General features: G+C 31.3%; 1 protein-coding gene across 1 annotated transcript in view; it reads left to right on the top strand.

Annotated features, from left to right (window-relative positions):
* The window catches only part of LOC147070288 (uncharacterized), a 352,102-nt gene that overhangs the window by 169,666 nt on the left and 155,556 nt on the right, over nucleotides 1–26,880 (top strand). The window lies entirely within an intron of this gene.

Below are 26,880 nucleotides of genomic sequence, written 5' to 3' on the forward strand. Positions count from 1 at the left end.
AATCCGCATATTTCAACTTCACAACTTTACCATCTATCAGTTAAATGATGCAGATGTAATTCTTTATGCTTGGCATGAAGCAGATCGTAATGTAACAAATACACATCTTGCATTATTGACTATTTAAGGAAATTGTCCAATGAATACGAAGAAATTGTAATGATGTCGGATGGTTGTAACTATCAAAATAGGAACAATGTTCTTGGGAGTGCATTGAGCGATTTCGCAAAATCCCACAATAAAGTGATAGAACAGTTGTATCTAGAAAAAGGGCACACTATAATTGAGGCAGACGCTGTGCATTCAACTTTAGAACAATATTTTAAGCCGCCAATTTTCTCACCTTCCGTTTACATTGCGAGAATGCATTTAGCTCGGCCTAGTCAGCCATACAAAGTAAATTCTACACATTACGATTGTTTCAAAAAATATGACGATTTAAAAACAAATCTATCTTCACTTCGCCCAGTAATGAAAGTTGGTGATCCAGCAGTTGTTGACATTCGTGGCTTAAAATATCTACCGAGTGGAGATATTTTATTAAAACTCAATTACTCTGAAGAGTGGCAAACTTTATCTCAAAGACGCAAATTATGTCCAATAATTGTTGAGTCACCTGCATTGTATACTGAGCCTCTATCCATATCTGAATCAAAATATAAGCACCTTCAAGAGTTGAAGGATGTAATTGATAGAAACCATCGCATCTTTTATGACACTCTAAAATATAAGCCAGATAAGAAACAATAGATAACTTCCAGTATTCCGTTAATATTAGATTTTTTCTTTTAATATTCAAATTCACATTTTCAATTTTTCTTTTAGTATCTATTCAATTTTAGCAACGAGAGCAATACTTTTGAATAGGTAGCACATTCTTCGTTTTCGTATTCCTCATTGTTTAAGATCGTGACTCTTTGGAAATGTCCTAGTAACATCTCTTCAGCGATCCCTGCGCTTTGCATAGTTGAAGGTATTGAAAGCCGCGTAGTGTCCTACACTTGGTCGGACTATCTTGTTGGTGACTTTCCTCTCCCGTGTCGACCCTCGATATTTCCGCTAACAATGAGCCTTTCCAAATTATTGAATAAATAAGGATAATCTAATAATACAATTTAAATAATAGTATGGCTTTTGTCAATTTTCTCATTGATTCTTCTTATAAAGTTATGGTATAAAGTGTTGTACAAGGATGACAACGCATAATAAATATCTCCAATGTGCCAAAACTGTGCAACACTTACCTCCTATGTGACAGTGTAAACATGTTATTTCTTATATTGTAAAACTGATGAACATTATCGATCATTTTAACAACCTATAGAGTGTAATTAATATTACTCGGATAAACTGCAGTACTATTAAATTCAAAATGATTTTTTAAAACTGTCTTTTGTCTTTATCTCAAAACAACAATGACAACGCATAATAAATATCTCCAATGTGCCAAAATTGTGCAACACTTACCTCCTATGTGACAGTGTAAACATGTTATTTCTTTTATTGTAAAACTGATAAACATTATCGATCATTTTAACAACTGAAATAGTGTAAATAATATTACTCCAAAAAAATGCAGTACTATTAAATTAAAAATCATTCTCTTGATTTTTTAAAACTGTTTTTTGTCTTTATCTCAAAACAAGATTTTTGCACATCGGAGGTTTTTTTTGTGCAACGACGTATGCTTCACATCAAATATAGGATATTGTAATATGCCTAATATAATGTATTTTTGGGTCATTTGGGAGCATGCAATGTTTGTTCATGAATATAACGAACATTGGATTTGAATGGGTTTTCACCAATGTGTCATTTTTTATTTTAAGTAGTGTTACAAAATCATACTTTTATAAGAACAAACATATAATTTAAATATCGTTTGTCAGTCGGGGTCACCAATTATTGAACCTTAACATTGCGCTGTTCGTATGATTGCAATAGTTATTTATCGAGCTGACAGGTACTTACTGTTGCACCGGCCAAATTTGTAATCGGATGTATTACAATATTGCAATCGGAATAATTTTTTTAACAGTTAAGACCGAGATTGATTTTATCATTTTCAAAATTCCCGCGGTTTTAGGAAAAGCGTGTTCAGTAAAAATGTAATATAATATGTGTTACCAGTCGCTCGGGGCAAAGTCACATCTCTTTGGAGGCAGTCGAGAATGAAGTGTGATTGAACAATGTGCCGGAATTATTGTTCACCTGTAATTTTTTTAATTTATGTAATCAAAGGTATTTCACTAACTGACTGCGGGGTGCCATGCTTTGTTCACCGTCACCCATTCTACGTAACCGTGCTTAATTCTGTATTCGTAGTGTTAAATACCCACTGTAAATTTATTTGTTTTAATAAAAAAAAACTTGTTATCACGCAAACGTGGTAAATTTAGCTTTGAAATACATACTCTGAATCCTCTTTAAAAATCCAGCTCAACCGCCTGCAATTTTTATTAAGGTAGCCGAAAGTAATTAGGCTACATGGTTACACGGCAGGTATATTATATTATAATTTGACAACTCGGATATTGATTCAGTTTATGACTATTGTTTTATCTACTGAAATGAGTGTATGTGACCAAGATTACAGACATGATTACCTTAGGAATCGAGGGTATCCGTTGTTTGTTCTCCCACGGTGCAGAACTAACCCGCCATTAGTAATGCCAATTGGGAGAGCAGTAACCATGTTTAATGAAATCGCTTCGGATATTGATATATTCCACTTACGTGAGGGTGAATTTTGGTGGACGTTGTTTTATAAGTTTTTAAGATAGGGTCTATCAAAGTTCACTCTTTGTGCTTCCATCTACTTTTATTTTGTTACTTATTTTATTTATTTTCTTATTTTATTACTTATTCTCTGTATTTTTACTTTTAAAAATTATTAAAACTTATTTTATGTCATTTCGTGAACGATTTGAATTTATAATTTGTTATGTTCATTATATGTGAAATAAATAAATTTGAATTTTAAATTTGAATGATGATTACACTTAATGTCAGAAATGCCGTTTAGGAGAGTTTTGATATCAACACGACGTAAGTGTATATTAAATTTATAACGATTGTTGAATATCAGATAAAGAATTCGTACTAATAAAATTCCTTATTTTTTATCAATACAACCTTTTTTGAAGGATCCCAGATGAAGCATCCCAGTCTGTAACAAGCCTCTGGGCACAATACACGCGCATTACCCACTCATGTTATGTAGTTTAACTTTTTAAATTAACATTTTTATTAAATTTAATCAAATCGAATAAACGCCCACCTAAAACCATGTGCATGTGTGTGTAATGTGTAAGTGTGGGACTGAGTCATGACTGAGTTCAGTGGGACACTACAGTCTCTAATTATTGTATTTTAAAGTGGTTTTAAGAAGATTATTATAATATTACTTCTGCTTGTACAAAAACAATTTTGATTTCTATTACCAATATGACTGGACTTTGTGGCGTGATTTTTGGATAATAATATAAGCGTTAACAAGAGAGGATAGTCCAAAAAACTGTGAAAAGCTTTGACCGTTATCTCTTTAATATCTCTTTATGAAGGCACTTAAAAATAGTCTCCCATTTCTTTTTGTAAGTCATTTCTTAAGAATTTTTCTATTAGACGTGAATGAAGCCGCTTGTTGTCAATAGACTACTTAAATATATTTCAACATTAACAATAGTACAATACATTGTAGGTACTTAGTTTTAGATATCTACTAAACAACACGACTGTCTGGATTGGATATATTTATAGAAAAGGGTATTTTACGGGAACTTTAGTCCTACGACAAAGTTGTATATATTTGCCGTTGTTTTTAATGGAACTTTTGAGCCTATTATCGGGTATCAATTCACTTCATTTATTTTTCAAAACAATATTTTCGTATGACGTACTCTATTTTAAGTTGATCTACTCACCCTTTTCAATATGCCACGGCTAGATGCCGTTTGCTTTGAAGTTAAAGAAGTCCACAGATAGATGGTGCCACCGGCTTATACGTTTACTCATGCTACTACCCACTGCGTCTCTTAATTTCACCTTGGATTTTTGCCCAAACATACCGCCCTTTGATATTAGCTATAATCACCTACCTGTAGGTGCACGGCAACGCTCATCTATGAGTCGCACATATTAAAGATTATCATTTACACAATATTTACAGTAACCTAACGTTTCTAATTTGTATTTGTATCGTCGGCGCCGCACTATCTCGTCGCATCGCTTAAAAATGCCGCGAGTATTAAAAATCAATATTTATTTTAATATCAGCGTGATATGTATTATTTTATTTATTCAATAACAATTTAGTTTGACGAACTCGTTAAGTTCGATTGATGAATGAGACAAATAAATGAAGAGTAGTGAAGCACTTTAGATGAAGCTGGGGGAGGCGTTTATTTTGCAGTCAATCGAGCCCGGCTGATTGTGATGAAGATGACCTCGTTTTAGATAAAGAACTATCAATAAAAATCGTATAATAACGACTTATATGATTTATCTTGACTAATAAAATGACCTCCTACGATATATTATTATCTCGTAAATTCACGTGGGCATCCCTTTTAGATACGATCAAAACAAAATTCAAAGGAAAAGAGTATTCCAAAATAGCCTATCATTTAACAAACATTAAACATGTAGCCTAAAAAGGTTGAAAGTCTACCTAAGGGTAAGCTTTCCTCAGAACAAATTAGGCGAACTTTCTGATTCAAAAAGCTCGTGATGTGAATCTTCGAGAGTCATGACGCGTCCAACAAAAAGCTCCTTTATAACTTCTGCCTCTGGTAAATAAAGCTCAAAATGTTAAAATACGAGAAGTTTGGTCAGAGTTTTAACAAAGACGTAAATACTTATTTTTTTTAGTAATATTTTCCTTGATGTTTCAGTAAGAGTATTTATTAAAGCAAATATTAAAATACGAATAAAAGACTATTGGCGTATGTAGAGACGTGGGAAGATTCATAGAAGTGGAAAATAATTACTTTATACTTGTTATAAAATTACCACAGGAATTTTCGTGCTGTTTTTCTTCATTATGATGATTAATTATTAATGTGTTACCTACGCAAATGGTTGGTTTGCTTTGAATTTATGATAATGTTCTGTTCATAAACGTGTGTATAAAGAAATGTCTGGCAGTTGGGTGAAAATCTTCTTAAATAATATTTTTATAATAAACATTATTATTACAAAGAAAATATCAAAATGGTCAAATATTTAATCAAAGACTACATAAAATGAGACTAAAATGACGCGTACGTGATGACGTGTAACTAGTGGAGAATGTTCCTCGTTCTACGGACGATTGGGAGTACAAATGGTTGGATGTGGTGAAGTTGACTTCGATGATCACGTCGACAGTGATACAAAATACTGGTACGAAGTTAACAGTGCCCGACAATACGCGGTGAGCTATGCTTAGTCCGGGATATTATGATAGAGTGTACCGCCGTTCGAGGCGTGTTGGTAGAATGCCATCTTCTATCAACTGTGACTCGTTATTTATTGAAATGAATTTTATGAATGATAATAATATTATGAAATGAATATATATTATGAATGATAATATTATGAAATGAAATTAGATACCTACACTGCGGCAAGCCATTATTGATGTAGCGACAATTGGGTAATATGGTGATTGTGGCACTGATGCAACTTCCCAGCGTTTTGCTGACAGTACCTGGGGTTGTCGATCCTTAATGAAGTATGTCACACTTGAAGATTGCTGTAGGTTACAATTGGGTATTATGGTGATTGTGGCCCTGATGCAACTTCCCGGCGTTTTGCTGACAGTATTTGGGGTTGTCGATCCTTATTGAAGTATTTCACACTTGAAGATTGCTGTAGGTTACAATTGGGTAATATGGTGATTGTGGCACAGATGCAACTTCCCGGCGTTTTGCTGACAGTACTTGGGGTTGTCGACCTTTGTCTCACTTGAAGATTGCAGAATATGCTGACCTTAGCATCATAAAACATCTATCGGCCAATTTGCAAGAGAACTTTTTTCTAAATTTTTTTAAAATGTATATTTGTGAGGTTTTTCAATGATCCTGTTTTAGTTAGATATAACATTATTTTACGCTTTAAAGTTTATAAATATCAACGGATAAAAACTACAAAATATAAAATTACAGTGAACTTAATGTATACTTTCAGTGTCTCATAAAAAACAAAGTACATAATATAAGAACGTTAAATTTAAACACGATCGTTATACCCGTTCTATGTCTGCATCATTAGTAAAGTTTTTTGTAACATCTCTGTGCATTGTTAATTGTTTGTACGCTAAATGGCATCAATAAACAACCGTAGTTTGTTGCACCCGTTGAAATAGTAAGTTCATACTATATATAGCTACTCAGTATTTAAACAGTGACGGTCCTGTATGAAAGGGGTGAGACGGTTGCTTTGTAAGTGTGTACGTGTCTTAATATAATATACGTTAATCTCCAAATTAGGTACCTAAATTATACCATTTAGCTTTATTATTTTTAAAACCATAATAATATAATAATAAACTCACCTTTTAATTAGCGCAATTTGAAATAAGTACCTCAGATAAAAGTAGTTATTAGAAATAGTTCACGAGAATCATAGACGAATCGATAGCTTCAAGGTTAAAGTGAAATATGTGATTTAGAGTGCATAATACGCATAATAAAAATATTATTTTGTATAACGTAGAATCTAACATTGTTAGGTCTGATATAGACCAAGCAAGCGAATGTTCGTTCTTCCCCCACTCCAGCGAAATTCTCTCGACGTAAACGCTTTTTGGCAAGGTGTGGGGGAAGAATGAACATTCGCTTGCTTGGTCTAAATGCACATTTAAATCTTGTGTATATATTCGGTATTTAACCAGGGCTCGAAATAGACCGGAGAGCACTGGAGCGCCGTTCCGGTTCTTGAAATCCCCAAAAATTCTCGTGGAAAAAATAATTTGACCATCTGAGCTAGATAGGCCATAATATAACAAAAAATTCAACTTGTTTTTATAAAATTAATATACATATCGATAAATATCTACCTATGTTAATATTTTCGGAAAATTATTAAGCGCTTTGGTTCGTACGATTTTCCATTTCTTAAGGCTATACCTCAGTTGAGGCATGGTCTAAAAAGATCGTGACTAAGCGATGCGCGGATTGTGCAAATGACGCGAGCCGAACGAAATATAATTTCTCAAAAATATTCAACGTGCGTCCTATTAATGTTATGTTTATTATTATATTCGTAATAATAATAGTATATTCATTGACAGGTTTTCTTTTTCAAGTACATGCGGAACGTTTTTTAGTCATCTTTACACGATTAAAGAATATATTCCTCCGACGCCATCACAAAACAAATTGACGTGCTCACAGGTCGACTATCGCTCTCCGACAGACAACGCGGCCTAAATTACGTCCCACATACTGTTGAAAATTATTTGCCGTTTCACTTATGTACGCTCTTAAATCACATAATCCAACGGCGCTTCCAAGAACCCCTATCGCTCGCCAAATCTTCTTCCATCATTCCAGGTCATGTCAGCGTCCCGTAGTACCTACATAGTATAGTACAATATGACATTGCTATATGGCAATAATTATTAATCGTATATTATGATATTGCCATATGGCAAAATTTAATTATGGTTATGTTATGGGTATTCAGGGTCACTTTCATATATTTAAAGTATGCCTATATTTGTATAATTATTTAGTATATTATTATTATGTTTCCGTTAGATTCTATTATTATTTCAATAGGTATATAAAAATCATCATTATTAATAATAATATACAATTTATAATATTAAGATACATATTATATTAATATTATTATTTTGATAAAATTATTGAATGTCTTGTTTAAACAGCTGAAATTTGAACATAATAAAATAAGGTGTGTGGAATGCAAAATAATAATAATATGGTATTATAATTTTACAAATTTACCTTGTATATTCCTTAATCGTTCATATTGGGGTACGTAAGTGAATTTACCGTTCATTTACATTCCGTAGATCGTATAGGTATAAACTGGATAATATAATGGCAAGCATAATTTTGGCTGCTATATTAAAAAACAAAATGGTGTTTTACAATACCGTTGAATGATAATCGACTGTATTTTTTAAACATGATAAAAAGTATCTTTTTTACTTTTCGAATTTCATAATATTTATTAAAATGTTGATCATCGCTATCATTCCGAGTACGGCTGTACTAACCTATCAATAAAATAAAAATAAATCCAAAATCAATAAAAAATAATAAATCTGCCATGTCGTATTGCGACAGTTAATTATCACGGGATATAAACTGTCATGCGTGACGTTTTCTAACGCGGATTCGGTACCACGCTACCTACTTAGAGTTAACTAGATGACGACAATTTCATTTTGATATGCGGCGATTTTTTAAATTACTCATTAGGTACTTACATTGCGATATAAGCGACATCGTGGATCTAGTAATACTATGCATAGAGCATGACATTGCCTTGGTATTTAATTATTTTCATATTATTAGTCTATTTGCCCGTATTAAATTAATGAAATGTGTGACCACTTTAATTTTTTAATGCAACAATAATTATTATAAATACAATAGCTTTTTTTTTTCATTCTAACCTATACATTAGTTAGGTCTTACACTAATTACGCGGGCGCAATATAAATAATTACAAGATAAAAAGAACTTTTTATATACGTTTTTTAATTTTCTGTTGAATTATTATGCTCAATATGCTTGTATATTGTATAATAACTTGTACTTGATATGAAGTAAATAAAAAACAAACAAACAAACAAATATAGAACACTGAAATGTCATTTTGATTTCCATAGTAACGCACGTATAATATATTACTAATTTAGTTGCTAGGACAACCCACTTAGCAACCAAAAATAGTGGATTAGATTACGGATTTCTTCCGAAATAACTTTTCATACAAAACAGAATTAACTGAAAATGAATTCAATTCTACTTAAAGATGGCTAAAATTATTAAAAGAATGCATTGGCATCGTGTTCGGATATATTTTAAAAGTTTCAAATGTCTAGCTAGTCGGGAAGTTAGTTAAAAATCGAATGCAAGATTTGTACTGGATAAACAACCACTGGACAAATAAGAATACGAGCTAATAAAAAGGTTGTATAATGCTAGGGCCGCCCCTGGATATTAATAATTATATATTAACTTTACTGTAATCGTATGTTATATTGATTTGAATTTTTCCATAGACGGAGCGACAAATCCAGATATCATTGTAAAGGAGAAAGTGCATTTAAATCAAAAACAAATATTATCACGTGATCAATATTTTTTTTATTTCGTCAAAGAATTTAAATTTAAACAGAACCATTACAATAATTGTCAATTCTATACAGTAGCAAATTTTATTTTTCGACTTATCTCCAGCTTTAACAGTAAGTATCTAGTTATTTGAGTCGCCTAGATTCATAACTCACATTTTGCAATTTTGTCATTTTTGAGTTGAATATACCAAGTCAAGTGATTCTAAAGGCAGTAATCTATGTAAAGAAAAATAGTTGGCTATAAAAAGTCCCTTTAAACCATGTGAAAATCGTTGGCAAAGTTAACTGTTGGTGTCATAACTCACGTTTTTCAATGAATAATTATTTGAGTTCTGTCATCAAAGCCTTTCTAACCACAGAACAAAAATAATAAATATAAATCTGATATACTATAATATGCAATACGCTACGTTTTGATGCAGGGCTTTGAAAGTGTGAGTATCCTACGAAAATGATGCACGTGCAATAGTGTGTGTAATACACCAATATTAAATGAGCGTCAATGCATAAACCGATAGCAGTTATCAGTATTCAACCTATGACATATTCTTGATACGTGTTTAAGTTTATCTCTGATTCTTCCTTACTCGAGATCGGTTACCTGCTACTCCTTATTCGTCTAATTACAAAAAGCAGTGGTCTGGTGGTTTTTGCGATTATCTCAAAAGTCGATTTTTGGAATATATGGGTTATGACTCTAGGCAACTCATGTATATTTTACTCTTATTAATGAATTTGTACAAGATATTTAACATCTATATTGTATAATCTACACTCTATATTCCGTAGAATATATCAAAATTAAAACGCATTTTAAAATTTAGAATAGGCCTGTTATGATAATTATTATCATAATAATTATATTCAAAGACATACTTAAGGATGTCTTTTGAACAGTTTTACACCAAAGTGCCTATACGGAAACGCCAAGCGCCGCTGTAAGGGATGAAAACACAGTTATTGTTAGTAGTTGCTGTTTTAAATCTCTGTTTACGTTTAAAACAAGTGCTTTACTCTGTTATTTGGAAGTTAATGGTGCTTTTCATAATAAAAGCTCTATTTTGAGTTTACTGTTTATAAAATGACAGTAAAAAGACAAATGGGCCTCGGTTTTTCTTGTATGAACGTTTAAACACGTGTTTATGGATAAACATAACTACTTACTTACCACACTTTTATTGAAGTGTTTATAGTCTACCAGGCTTAAAGTTACCAATCTTCTTAGTTCATTAACTATACAATCTAATGGCGTCGTATAACGGACGTTATATTATTTGACTGATGCTATTCTAAACATGGGTTTATATAACACCTACAGATCAATACACCGCATCTATGATGTCTAACAAGACATCCAAAATCGACCATACTATGAAAATAGTATAAACTATTTTTTTATTCAACTAATAAGACACAAGATTTCAAAATATAACATTCTATATACTGAATATACATAATTTGAAAATATCTAATGCATACAAATATATACAATACAATATACACACTAAAAAAATCATTTTGTAGACAAAAATACGACACCTGACGGGACTTGAACCTGTATCTGCTGGATTCGCACCAGTATACTTTTCCAATTAAACTACTGGTATCTTAGTTAATAGCGACGATTTTAACTTGAATTTCGCGCTTATTGAATTGCGTTATAATTTTGTCTATCGGCTTTAATATATTAAATTTAGGTGAGTATCAATTAATTCCTTAATTACTAACCGACGTCACGGATTACTCCATTTTTTAGTTTTTATAACGTACTTCCATACTCTGACTCCAAACACACATTGAAAAACAATATGTATATTTGCCAGATCCAGAATTGAAACCTGGGATCCACGACATTACAAGCTTTAGTCACTAATAATGGCCAAATATTGTGTAAAAAAATAATGTGTAATGAGAACGAACAGATCTATCTTCTATTTTTGTTCTTTTCTTTACTTTGCATATTCTTTCTTAAAAATTTATTTGAATCAGTGACAAAAATAAACAATCTAACTATGTGTAGATATATTATGTAAACTACCTATATTAGATTTTTTTTCTTATTGATTAAAAGCTGGCTTACGATAAAGCTTCATCAGCTTTTTCACGTGAATTGATTATTTGATTTTCACTTCGATACTATGTTTGTATTTACATACATAAACAATTTAGTAAATTGACAAAACAAAACTTAAATATTCATGAAGTATTGGAACCTTAGACTATATTATATACATCTAGACTAGCTAAATGAAGCTGCGCGCCGTGCGTTTGGTTTGTGGGCAAGCGAACGCATTCGTACAAAAATGTTTGAGACCATAGACAATTTCGCTAGTGCTGGAACATATTCCCACATATTCATAAGCAAAAAATTCAATCACTCATGTATTCGAAGTCGAGGTAAGAATTTATTTGTCTATTTAATGCTTCAATTCACTATTTTTAACATACCCCTTCCTCCATAAAAACTCTATCATAAAATAAAAAATAAACACGTTCATTTGACGCAACAAACATTTTGTCTCGCGGAATGTACAATGTTACTGCCCATATCAGTATATGGCGCGAAGTCTATATTAAATTCCCAGATTTCCCGCAATTCAATCTGCCAGATGAGCACGGAGCTATATCAAGCCAGATTGATTGTATTTTTAACATGCAATTTGGTTATTAACATAAGAGTGATATGCTATTGAATATGTGTATTATTAAGGCTCTAAGTACCAAAAAGTAGTATTGCCCGTGGTTACAAAATACTGACTCATTGCAGTAAAATTGCATGCGGCAGACCTTTTGAAAAATATGTTTTCACAGTGTGAAGCAATCTCGGCAGCATCCATAATTTTAGAAATTAAGAACTCGCAAGTGTCAACACACCGTTGTCAGACATTTTATATTGAATGCCGTTGACACTGCAGTGGTACTTACACCATTATAAATAAAACATGCCAACGGACTTACAACGTCGCCAGATTTAAATATTTTGCTGTATTTTTTTGACTTGCTTGAGGCACTTAGACCATAGTTGACGTTATTGGCGTTGGTATGTAGAACCTTTTTCTATAAAAATGACAGTTTTTATTTTTTTGGTACTTAGCGCCCTAATTAATACACGTATTCATATTATTATGTATTTATTTAATTAACTTACCTACTAATCAACTATACCAATATTCAATCAATTGCCACGCCAAAATATCATATTAGTTTTTTCAGTCATATCATAACCATATCCATCAAATTATAGTTTCGAATGTAGAACTTAAATCAACATACAAGGCTTAACCATCAAATAAATGATGGCGACATATTATTACTTTTGTAATCAATCCATTGATAAATGAATCAATCACATAACAATGTTTATTAATATTATTATTAATTAACAGTGGCACCTGTGAATACGAACTACAACTATTTTATTACCGTACTTTGTTCACTGCAGAAAACTGTAAGTTTTAAAATAAGATTTAAATCACACAAAAAATATAAAGAATAGTACAGGCAACACCGTGCGATTAAGGGTTAAATCAATAAATTATAAATTAACTATTGTTTTTATTCAACGAAAAATTCACCAGATTTAAGAATGTAACATTCTTTTTATTGAAAATTCATAATATTGAAAACACTTCTGAGACAATTTAATATAACCAATAGAAAAAATGTTTTTTTTTTTGAAAAAAATACGACATCCAGCAGAAATCGAACCCGTGTGTCTCAGGTTTCGCGTCCACAATGCTATAAGGTATCCTATCTAATTGCGACAAATTTTAACTTATGGCTCTTTTAATACTCTCTGAAGCGCTTTCCAAATTGAGTTACTATTGGCGATCGGATTTTGTATTTTAAACCAAAATAGGTAATTACTTTAATTACTAACCGATATCACGAATCACTCTAAGATTTTTATAAAAAAAGAGTTTTTCTATTGGTTATTATATTTAAATTAAAATTCAGTAATCTCGCTCGACAGTGTTAAATAATTTAAAATAAAATGGCATTACCGTGATGCTCTTATATTTTATCAAAAAAAATAAATCTTCAGTATTCTGTACTAAATTGTATGGCTCTCAGTCCATCATTGTTACCCACGAGAGACTGAAGATAAAATTTACAATACACAATCACAGAGTACACGATTCTAAATTCAATTTTCCGCTAATCCATTAGATACATATCGATGTGTAGTCATAGGCCTTGGGTTTATTTATGCCCGTAATTACATATACCAATAAATAAATTTTCCTGGTCCATTTGATTCAAACGATAAAATAATGAAGCATGCAAACAGAAATATAAAAATCGCTAGGGACTACGTAGAATTGATCGTTCCGTATAGACCTTCTGGCATTCAGACAATGCCGAACGTTTTTTACGCGTCTGATTTTTTGGCTTCGTTTTTCTTTTATTCAATATTTTTAACAATAGAATAATTCAACAACATGACAATGATGAAATTGTTGGGTCACTAGTGTGGTGTCGATGTGTAGGTAGAGGATGATGATAATGAAGTCTACGATGTAACAGGGTGGGATTTATTAGCAGCGTATTGGTACAATAGTATATTATACATGATAGTTACGAGCTAGGTACTTGGATTCGAGTGACATCTAGATAAATTATTCTTCGTTATTTATACAATAAAAAGTAACACATTAACATTAAATTCTGGTACATAATCATATTAGACTAATTATAGAATCAGCGTTTTAAATTGAGTAGCGAAAAAAAATATTATTTGTTATTACAGTCGTAAGAAAATATAATACTATGAAAAATGATTATTCGGCTAATACACCGTAATGGTATAATGTGCTGTGATATGATGTAATAATACACCGTCTCTAATTTTGCCAATCGACTTGCTGGTGTAGCTAAGTTGTTTACTGGAAATGGATTTGCTGGGAATATATTACTGCAGAGTAATTTGATATAATAGATATTTGATCGTTTATTATTCTGTAGCTACAAAATTATCCAATATGCTCAGACACGTACCTAATACATAATAATATATCCATATTCTTATCATACCACCCCTTAACGTATCTACCTACGGGACCTAACCTAACCTAACCTAACCTAACCTAACCTAACGGATTCCGGTCACCATCAGAGCGATCTTAGCTAATCATCTATGCTTACCGGTGATCTTTCCATGGACGACAAGTAATCATGAATTCATGGCCCCCACAAAGGTGGGGCTGACATGTCTCTAGCCTCGGGGCCTGGGCTCAGGAAGGGCCCGGCGTGGCGAGTTGACCAGATGAGTGATATAAACACACATTACAAAGTTGCTCTCATAGTTAAAAAAAAGCCGCCTGTTGCGCTGTTTTCCTTAATTTACTAAAATGATACAATTCTTAATTGTGTATCGACTCGATAATTCCTTAATTCAAATGGATGTATTAAAAATATACAAATAAAAAACACTAAATATACACATTATTTTTACCGAGTACACCATTTGGAAGACACTACTGTAAGGCACCATACTGCTTTTATCTTTTGCGATAGGTAGGGGGGCCTGCCAAAGATTCTAGCCAGGGGGAGCGGAGGCGTTGTCTATGTCTGGGGTTGTCATGTGCGGCCATCAGAGGATTTTGCTGCGGCCACCGGTGCTTTATAGAATAATATTTCAAAAATTTATTTATAAAATTATGAAATTGGTTGAATTCACATGACTTGTCTTAAATTTCTTTCCACGCTCAAATGATCAATGTGTTTTTGTGATGACTTCATATGTGAGTCTGCTTCTGACAATAAAGTCAATTCAAAGAATTGGCAGCAATCATTGCTTTATTAATATTGTCGATTTTTCCTACTACTGTATACTGTGAAAGATCATTCAGTGCAATGCACTTCATAAAAAAACAAGTATCGAAGTAGGTTGACAGATGTAAACTTAGAAGCAGCCATGCGGCTCTCATTGGAAAAAGGGAGTATTGAAGAATTTAAATTTGCATTATTTTTAAATAAATAGATTTGTACCTACTAAAATATTCAAATATCTTTCATTCAAAGGAGTTGTCCACAAAACAATTAATAGAAGAATTGCTGAATTCCCTGGACTTGCCTATAAATAAATTGATCTATTTTTTAGAAGTAAAAAAATTAGCTTTAATTTTTTAAATCACAACAAAAGTGAAATTTGGTGCGGCCACCAGACGTTTCCATAGAACTGTCAATGTCAATTGTGCGGCCACAGTTAAATTTTTCGTGAGGACCACTGGTTTATATGGAGCATTTATATAGTATGTAGACATATCGATTGCTAAGAAGGCGTATCATTTTGAGAAAGACACTCCTTACGATCTCAATTCTAGTTTTTATTTCCTGAAACTTATATAATATACATACCTATATATACACCCGATTATATTATATAATATTATTATGTATTTCAATCTACGTAACTGAGTTTTTAATGTAAAAAACGTTATTTTGCAGAACTTATAAATATACCATGTCACAGCGGTGTCACATTTTTTTATCCACGTCAAATGTGTGCGTCGACAATGAGCTTAAACGGACTTATTCATTTTTCCTTTATACTTTTCACTAAACAGGTACCTAGTATACAGGTTATAATAAATAGACCGAAAATTATACATTTTAGTGTATTAATCAATAGCTGACATGGTAAACATGTCTTTAGCATGAACAGTTTGTTTCTGCTTATTTAACTAATTGAAAGACACTGATGTCCATGGTACTTTACACTTCAGCAATAATTATTCATAAATACCTACTACTTTACTACTTAGTATTTTTCAAAACTGGAGTAAGAGGGAAAGTAGATCTTGTCTCTTTCTGTGCGTTTATTTTTCATTTAGTTTATCTTTAAAATGGTATTACAATAATTGAAATAGCGACAGTCTAATATTCTAATTTGGAATGAAATACAATTATTTATATTACCATTTTTTAAAATTTGAATTCCATTAAGAATATACATAAGTGAAACGGTAAATAATTTTCAACAATAGGTGGGACGAAATTTCGCACGCGTTACCAATCAGAGACCAGTAGTCGAGATGTGAGCATGTCAATTTATTTTGTGATGGCGTCGTAAGAATATATTCTTATACTGTGTAAAACTGTGACTTAAAAACGTTATGCATGTACTAGAAAAAGAAAACATGTCAATGAATATATTATTATTATTACTAATATAACAATAAAAATACCACTAAATGGACGCATGTTGAATTTTAATGACAAACTATGTTCCGTTCGGCACGCGTCAGTTACGATCTTTTTAGACCATGCGTCAGCTGAGGTTATAACCTTAAGTAAATACTAACTGAATTTACAAATTATTACTGTGTATTTAGTACTTTTATTAATACTCACGTATACATTGGGCTTCTAATTATTCGGTAAGTATAAATATTCAAAAATAGGAAGTATCTTAATAAAAGTTTTTTATTAATCTTTGGGAATAATTTAAAATCAGCAGGAAGTAAAAAATGCTCAATGGTAAGTATTCAAATAATATGTAAGAAAGTATTTAAATAATAACAGGGAATTATTAAAATGTTTAATGTCAAGTATAAATATTTGTGTGTCAGAATAGATTAAAATTTGGGCAGAAATAATTTAATTGGCCGCTTTTTTAAATTTTCTAGGATAGTATTCTTTTCTGTCATTCCAACCAGGGTTATAACATAGACTAATTTTCGAGTTAGTTGTATCATAGACTAATACCATAATCGTCTATGGTTATGCTGTACCTTGACAGATGACAGTTGACTTCCTCAGCACTAGAAATCTAGAATAGTATTTTTTCTTTCTATTATAATGAATGTCTCTAAAAAAAATGGCTCCACAGTTCAATGTGGATCTTCTGAGCAGGTTTCTTAAGAAATTCGTTCTAGCCATCAGCTGTAACTGTTGGTTCTATGCTCTGGATACAACAGAATTAGTTTGTAATCAATTATTAATGTTTATTAGAAACTGTTTTCAGTACCTAGGTATCTACACTGGACTAATGACCATTGAAAATACATGCTCCATTATAGAATTATGTTGTATACCTAGTGTGTATTATAATGTTTTTAACATTTAAAAAAAATAAGAAGACAGGTAGCTAGGTACACCAGATGTGACTATTATAGGTTTATTTTTGACATAAAAATAAAGCATAAGGCAGACTTCAGTTGTTCAAAAAAAAAAAATACATGGCAACTTGAAGGGTCGCTCGGCTTGTCGTGTCAACGGTGAACGGTGTGACCAGGTTATTGTAAATTTTATAAAAATTTATCAATATTTTCCCCACAGCAAAAACTGCCTAGCCATTGTCGATCAATGCACATTCCTTTTATTTTGTAAATAAAATTATTTAGTATAATTTATCGATATCCGTAATTTTGATCTATGGAATAAGTAATAGGTATGTTTTAATTGTCTCGACATTAAAAGGTTCGTTATCTAAAAGATTTAAACTAATATAAATTGTTTTATAATCGACATGCAAACCAGAAAGTAGGTAGCTATTTTATTTGAATTAATACTAATATCACATAAACTCATTCGATTATCGATTTATTAGTTCGATCAATCATATTAGGTATTTTAATCTCATTCAAAATGTATGAAAAATTTGGTTGAATGAATAATATTTCACAATATAACATTTTCAATCAAATTTAACCTTAAAATGAGGTATTTTTTTCATTATTACTTTCTTTAAAAATATTTAAGTATATTAGATATAGGTTGAAATAGTCCATTAACTATCAATTAACTTTAAGCTAATTAGTTATTTTGCACGTAATTTCAATTGAAGACAAATTATTCATAATCGTTTCAATAGAATTAATTTATGAAACAGGTTATTTCAATTAGATAACAATAGTTTAATAGGTATATTTTTAATTTCCATAATATTTATAAACCGTCAAATACCACTAAATTATTATAATTTGGGTTTAAAGTTATCGGAATTGAGGTTATCTTCTGTCATCTGTGTGATGTGCTCATATAATTATCGCTCTTTTGGTGCACCTTCGATTAGTTCTTAGTTGGTGCTCTTTTAATAATCACAATAATGGTTATTTGTACCGAATATTCATGAATTTGGCGTGCGAGCATAGACAAATATCCCTTACTTGCGAGATGGTAACCCTAAATGGCTATGCGTCCCATATAAAATTGTTTACTTGTCAAATTATCATAATAATAATGGATATATGTTTTATCTACTGACACGCGTAATTTAAATAATGATTATTTAGTTTTACAACCGATTTTTTAATATTATTACTTCCTCAAACATTATTTAACTCTCCACACTAAAACTGGCGACCTTATTCTGACACTTCGAAATAAATACTTACCAATGATTAAAAATTCTGACACTAGGGATTTAAAAACTTTTCAAAATTGTCTATTAATACTTCCTTCAAAAATACACGCCTATACATTGCAATGTTCTCGTTGATTATTTTGTGTTGGCTTCATTATCGGTTGTGACATCATATTATCCTGATGTAACCAGCGCTTTAATCATATTAAAAAAAAATCTGTAGAGAAGACTTCAATTAATCACAGCGGATCAAGTATCGGATGGATGTGACCACACAAAAATATTGACAGATAAACAAATCGATTTGCGTGTCAAAGGTGCTGCGCGCAAGCCGTAAACCCTCCAATGATCGCCAATAGGCTGACCCAATCAAGGCTTTAGGAGTAATTAATGGTTGACAAAGTAAAAGTTCAACGAGGGGAGGATTTGAACGCACTAGGGAGGCACTTTGAGTTATGTTGGGGTGCGATCAATTAAATCTCCACGGCTATTTATCGACGGCTGAGGGTTAAAATTGAGAAGTCGCAGCTACTGAGCTCCGGTTATTTAATGATATTATATGAATCCAGATAGGTGTTGTTATGCCAATATATTCTATAAGATTGACTTAATAATATTTAAGTATTATAATTATGTAAGTACCTAGATGTTGAAAGTTTTACACTATTTCTAAGGGTATTAAATCATTCAGTCGCAATCTTGAAAAACATTTTTACTTTGTATGCCACATATAAAAAAGGTTTTATGACAAATCATTTTATCATGTATGTAAGTATTGTAATTTTATATTTTAAAATAAAAATATTGTATTTTACCATTTTAAAAATGACCAGTCGTTTAATCGAGCCTGGACACACGTGACGGCTCTATCTGGCCTTATATAATGGGGTTGAGAAAAGCATGAAACATAAACATGTATTTAAACTGAACTGAATCAGTTTCATTTTCTTCAGTTTTCACTCTACTTTTACTCTACTTTTCACTCTTCATTGCGAATATTATTTGTGACGTCATCGGCGTAGTTGACACATTAGTTTAATCATATAGACACAACGCATTGCCTCCAATAATCATTGTCTCACACCAGTCATCTAACGTATTTATGTACCTACGAGAATATGTCATACCAAAATCTCGTAGGTCTTCCGTACATAACTTTTGAACATGTTGAAAACAATACATTATGTAAATTGTACATAATATATGCAATTTATCTTATAACAATAATTCACCATCAATTCTTATACCAATAAAAGGTGGCCGGTCGTATAGCATAAAGATAAAAAAAATTATGTGTTGTTCGTGGAGTATTTCACCGTGATGTAAGTTGTACGTATGTTACAACCGTTTAGATATGACGCTTGTTTGGAAACAGTCATATTTATTTATTTTTAGATATTAAATTTGATAAATACGAATTGATACTTCCGAGCTTACTCACTAACCTTTTTTTGAATTTTGAATTCTAAATAAAAATATAATTGTATTTCTAAGTTACTCACTTACCTACATGTTTTCTTATGTCTTTCTTATGATACCTACGGTTAAAAAGTCCTTATTGATAATTATTTTTATTAGGTAACGTACCTAATTACAAAGGTGGGTTTTAAATAATCGTGATAATACTTATCACTTTAACCGTCGATAACCGCCTTGTGTATAGAATAAACTCACTGATTGACGAATATAGGTAAACTCAGGTTTAGGTGAAATTGATTATTCATTTATCTTCTCTATTAAATATAAAAATAACTTTGTATTCATTTCAGTAGGTATCGTAATATTTTAATCAATTTTGGAAGATGAAGGTATATAGCCATAGGGAATTGAAAAAAAATGAATATTTTCATAAAAAATCCGACATTTTGTCAAATAATGATGTAGAGTAGATTTAATAAAATGGCAGCTCGCTAAAGTACCCACGAAAATTTCATTTTTTTTTATCCAATCCCCAAAAGACATTGAGCTTATCAGAACCAAAAGTGGAAGATCGTGAATGGTCATATTCTCCCCTTATTATATTCTTAATACAGTTTTCGGTCACCATTAGGGAAAGGGATTTTTCCAATTCTGGGGAAAATAGTTGGAAAACTTCTTTGACCGGGACGAGATCGTTTGCATAAATGGCCGGTTACTGGGAATATATTTTTTGCTCGACCGTGCCACCTTAATGATAGGATAGAAAAAATCCCCAAAATCGAGCAGAAAGACAAGCGTTTAATAAAATGCCATTTTTAAAACGACAAGAAGGGATTTTATGTGGAAAGTTTTTCGTCGAATTTCTTAGCGAAAATCTTAGTTAAGAATGTGGCAAAATTGTTACGATATTATTAAGGAAAATATTAAGTACTGAATAGGCAACAAGATTAATTTGTGAACAGTGCTTAGTGGGGTAACCGCTGGAATATATTATAAATTCAATAAATAATGTATACATTTTATTTGTAGTTAGATTAAATTTAGGGTTAGTCCCGGAATCTTGCTGATTTAAAGATTTAAAATCGGAATTAGTATTCATTTATTATTTTCAACTAAAATAAATATTATACGTAATTTGAAAACATCTCATGCCATCTCACAATAAGACATTATTTTTTGCTACAAAATGATTTTGTAACACAAATAGTGTAAATTACAAGTACAAGTACCGTCGGGTGTCGTATTTTTTCTACAAAACGATTTTTACCACGTTTTTCTTAGCTCGTATTCTTGTTTGTCCGGTGGTTGTTTATCCAGTACAAATCTTGCAATCGATTTTTAACTAACTTCCCGACTAGCTAGACATTTGAAACTTTTAGAATATATCAGAACACGATGCCAATACATTCTTTTAATACTTTTAGCCATCTTTAAGTAGAATTCAATTCATTTTCTGTTAATTCTGTTTTATATGGAAAGTTATTTCAGAAATGTCCGTAAAAAGTAAAAGACTATTATTGGTTGCTAAGATGATGGTCCTAACAACTTAATTATTAATATATACGTGCGTTACTATTGAAATCAAAATGTAATGTCAAAATGACATTTCAGTATTCTATATTTGTTTGTTTGTTTTTTATTTACTTCATATCAAGTACAAGTTTGAGCATATTGAGCATAATAATTCAAAAGAAAATTTAAAAACATTGTATATAAAAAGTTCTTTTTATCTTGTAATTATTAAGATTTAAAATCGGGATTAGTATTCATTTATGATTTTCAACTAAAATAAAATAAATATTATACATAATTTGAAAACATCTCATGCTCACAATAAGACATTTTTTCTACAAAAAGATTTTCTCTAGTGTGTAATTGGAAAATCATATTGGCGCGAATACAGCAAATACAGGTTCAAGTACCGCCGGGTGTCATATTTTTTCTACAAAACGATATTTTTTAGTATGTATATCTCATGTACCTATGCATGAGATTTTTTCAAATTATGTATATTCAATATAAAATAGAATATTAAATTCTCAAATCTTCTGTCTTATTCGTTGAATAAAAAAAATATTAAATTATTAGCAAGTCTAAGTACGTATGAAAACTAAATAATGGAGTAATCCGCGACGTCGGTTAGTAATTAAGGAATTATTCATTGATACCTACCTTAATTTGATATACTAAACACGATAGCCAACATTATAATGCATTTTGATAAGCATTTTAATATAATAACTACTAGTTTAATTCGTCATTATTTAGTAAGATGCCCGTAGCTTATTTGGAAAAGCATACTGGAGCAAATCCAGCAGATACAGATTCAAGTCCCGTCGGGTGTCGTATTTTTTTCTACAAAATGATTTTTTCTAGTGTGTATATGCATGAGATATTTTAAAATTATGTATATTCAATGTATAGAATGTTACATTCTCAAATCTTGTGTCTTACTCGTTGAATAAAAAATAGTTTGGTTAAATTAATAAACTTAAAAGTGTGAGTAAATAAAATATAATATTTAGTTTATCAATAATTCAGTAAGTATGCACATTTTGACCATGAGTGGATAACAAACGTATTTATTTTTATATTGCAGTTAATTACAGACTAGGGGCTAAAAGTATGGTTATATATTCCTCCTTGGTGTCAAAAGACTAAAACAACGCGGGTTATATTAAAAAAATATGTGTATGCCATACGGATCATAATAGTGTACCTAAAGCTAGTCAATTTGGAAGCAGTCACGATTTTCAACAGTGCAAAACACAGAAACGAAAAAAATAATCATTTTAATGATAGCTTATAACAAGGGTCATTGATAGCATGTCTTTACGATAGGTATAACAAAAATGTGTTATTAAACGTAAAAAAATATGATGTTCATATTTGATGTAATGACTAGGGATCCCGAGCTATTTTCGATACCTATGAATTAATCCCGGGATTGATAAACATAATCCCGGGATTTCGGGATTGATTTTTTTATCAATTTTTATGGAACATAAAATAAAAGCGAAAATATAACAGAAAAATACTTTTAATAAAAAATAACTACATTAAAAATAAGTTTGAATAAAGTTTGATTTATACCCATGTGTAAATTGCCGATTCATTTTATTTTTTCACATAAATTATTAAAAATGAGAAAGTTTGGCAAAAAACAATGTTCACATTTTTAACGAAGTAATTCCACCATGATCTCATACGTTTTATGGCAGTTTCATATTTGGCTGACTAATTAGATTTATGAAGCGGAAAGATCATAAGTACGCCATGATTATTTGCTTTACTATTTTAAATCTCGCTAATCCATTCATTAAGTCTTTACTATCAGAAACAGCAATCTCGTATTAAATTCACATTGTATTTATATATATATATATATATATATATATTTAATATTATTTACTCCATTAAACTTATGTATTTCCAAGATTGAACGTAGATATACAATATTAACAATAAATGTCTTAAATATTATAAATTATACTAGATTTATTTTTCACCGATTTTATCAATGTTATGTGTAAATATAAAATTTTTATATTAACAATGGAAAAAATGCCAATCCCGGGACCAGTCCCGGGATAGTCAAATTGTAATCCCGAAATCCCGGGATCAGAATTTTGACTCGGGATTGGATTCCCTAGTAATGACTAATTAAAGTTCTTGTGGAAACTGTACTTGATACGCCTTCAAATGCAAATCTTTATGAAGAATATTCTATGTAGTACCCATAAGAAAGTCTAAGTTCTCGAGAACGACGTTTAATTGATTTTTCTGGATTTTCATCGACACTTTGATTCACAACATCGATATTTTCAGCAGTTAGTTTACATTTTTGACGGGTTGGATTCTTAAGAGAATACCTCAGTGAAACGGAAAATAATTTTTAACTATAGGTGCGACAAAATTTTGGACTTGCTGGCAATCGGAGAAAGAAAGTCGAGCTGTGAACCCGTCAATCGACGGGGGTATTAATTCTTAAATTGTGTAAAGATGACTAAAAACGTTGAAACATTGAAAAACTTGAAAAAGAAAACATGTCAATGAATATATTATTATTGATACCAATATAACAATAAACAGAACATTAAATGGACCCATGTTGGATTTATATGAGAAATTATATTTCGTTCGGCACGCGTCATTTGCACAATCCGCGCATCGCCTAGCCACGATCTTTTTAGACCATGCCTCAACTGAGGTATAGCCTTAATATAAATTTTACCAATTGACTCGAATTTTCCTATAAAATTATTACGAATAGTAAATTCTGTATTTCGATTATTATGATCATAAATTTCACGTAATGCCCGAAACGTAGCTAGAAATAGATTCATTATTGTCGTGATAAATTTTAACAATTTGTATTTGCATCGTAACTGTGTATCTTTCAACGATGATTTGCTAAATAATACTTAACACAAAAGTAAATTTTGGTGAGTTGTTATACAAAATGGCTCGTATGATGTTTTAGATAGAAATCTATAGTAGACACTAATTTGATAATTCATTATATTGTATCGTCATTGAACTGTTAAATTAAAACCTCCAATATGACAATTTTGTCAATGTGCTTTTTTAATATTTATGTTCCATCGAACCGCATAGTTTAGGAAAACTCATATATTATGTTAATTTGTGTAAAATGCAGTGACGTCCCATAGGGGTAGGCAGATTGAGCATCGCTTGGGGGCGGCAGTTACTCTAAGGGCGGCAAATCGAGGAGAATCAATTCGTACATATAGAAATAGCTACCTAAACTTATCTTTCTATTAAAAAATCAGCTCATTGGTTGGAAACAAAATGTATTAATCAACATAAAAAGTTTAACAGGACTGTATTTTTTTGCCGAGTTCGCGATATATAAGAAGCCACTGTATTACTAACGTTAAGAAATCCCACTTTGGGGTAAAAATATTTATAAATTTAATTTTGTATGTTTTAGTGGTACACATTGTGTTAGTGCCTAGTGTATCAATACAACATATTTCTTAGATTTTGGAGTTATGAAAAGATCATAAAAAATACTGGATAAAAAAAATGAAGCGGCATTCTGGCGCTGCCTAGAGGCGGCGTTTTGTCTAGGGACGTCAGTGGTAAAATACCAAAATTAATATATTATACTTAATAGTTTTTTATAATAATAGAGGTCTTCAATAATAATTGTAATAGTCACCTCAAATATAATATGTACCCACCATTGAATTCACTCGAAAATGAATGATATAGTATTATTTTAGTCAGATAAACCAAGTTATTCAAAGATTCTTTTGTACTTGTTAAGCAGTTTTTTATCTCTCATGTAACAATTCAATATTGTCACATCGTAGGTTTTAACAGCTCAATTCGGTATACAGTATACACATATTTTCGCAAATGATACCTAATAATGTTGCTAACAATAGAAAATGTTCTTGAAAATAAAAAGTGGACAATAATATGGTTCAGTATGCTTCAATGGAATATTGCATAAAAGCAAAAAACAAATAAAAAGGCATATAATGGCAATTGCGAAGCTCTTTACAGTTAAGAGGGAATCCATTTTGGCTCCATTTTTTGGGGAATAACAATTGCTTTAGGATGCCTGTCAGAAAGATTCCCTGAATTGGGTCATAGAAACAAATCCTTTTTAACCAAAGTGCAAAACTGAAGGAATTTCCCAGGACGAAACACATTTCGGCGATATACAAAGAGATATTTTCACATCCCCGGCTACATAGCTGATAACAGAACCATTTTTTAAATAATTTAATATAATAATTATATATCATATCCATGACTAATTTTCCTTATGTGATACGATTACTTATAACAGAACCATTTTTTAAGCAATTAAACATTATCATTAATATTAGGTAATGTGGTATTATATCAAATGTTTAGGTATTAATTATTTCAAGTTTCTAGGTCTAATATATTTTTACTAAAAATAAATAACTATGAATGCCTGGGAATGTCTCAGGAGCAATTACCCAAGACTAAGGTCACCATATACTCAAATATGCTTTAACTGGATTTACATAACTTTAAGTTGAATTACCCACGGGAGAGATGAGCACGTAGAGACAATATTAAAAACGGTATTAAGTAACGAATTAAAGCTAATACAAAACTGCCGAACATTCTAAGTGAAGAAATCTTCACGTCGGCAGTATGACAACGCAAATTTTCTAAATGCAGGGCTATCAGAAGATCGTACTATTCTCTCTGTTCGTCGTCACGCATCCTGTCATTTGAGACACGCGTCGTGTAGATCGCCGTTGTAGTAGCGCTGCAAGGCGGGGAATGGTTGGGCATGGTGATGGAATTCAGGCTGTGCCACTGCGCTGTAACACTATTTGAAACAAACCACGTGAAACAAGGCTTTGTGATTACATCTGCCTGAATGCTGATTAGCGTTTTAATTCGCGAATATGTAATAGTATGTCCTACGTGAAGTCTTAAAAGTTTAATAGGTGAGAGTTTTTGATATTGATAAGATTTTACGCCATATATAAGGACAGGTAGTATTAACGCGTTGAACTAACCTACAGAATATAACATTGACCCGTAAGAAATATACCCACGTGAAAAATGGTGTCATTACCAACTAAGCGAATATATTTTTTTATAATATTGTACACAATTATTTATGAAACTTGTATACGCTATGCTTTTAGCGTAAAGTGCCATATTTTGAATCATGTATATATTACGCAGGTTTGAAAATATATTTTAATTCCAAACTTAATAAATACTAAGTGATATTTGAGTATTTGAGTCGCCTGCTTGCCTATAATCATAACTTACATTTTGCAATTTTGTCATTTTTGAGTTTAATGTACCA

Source organism: Rhyacophila brunnea, unplaced genomic scaffold (assembly GCF_057557595.1).
Source record: "Rhyacophila brunnea isolate RB1 unplaced genomic scaffold, BYU_Rbru_1.0 scaffold_22, whole genome shotgun sequence".
Lineage (NCBI taxonomy): Eukaryota > Metazoa > Arthropoda > Insecta > Trichoptera > Rhyacophilidae > Rhyacophila > Rhyacophila brunnea.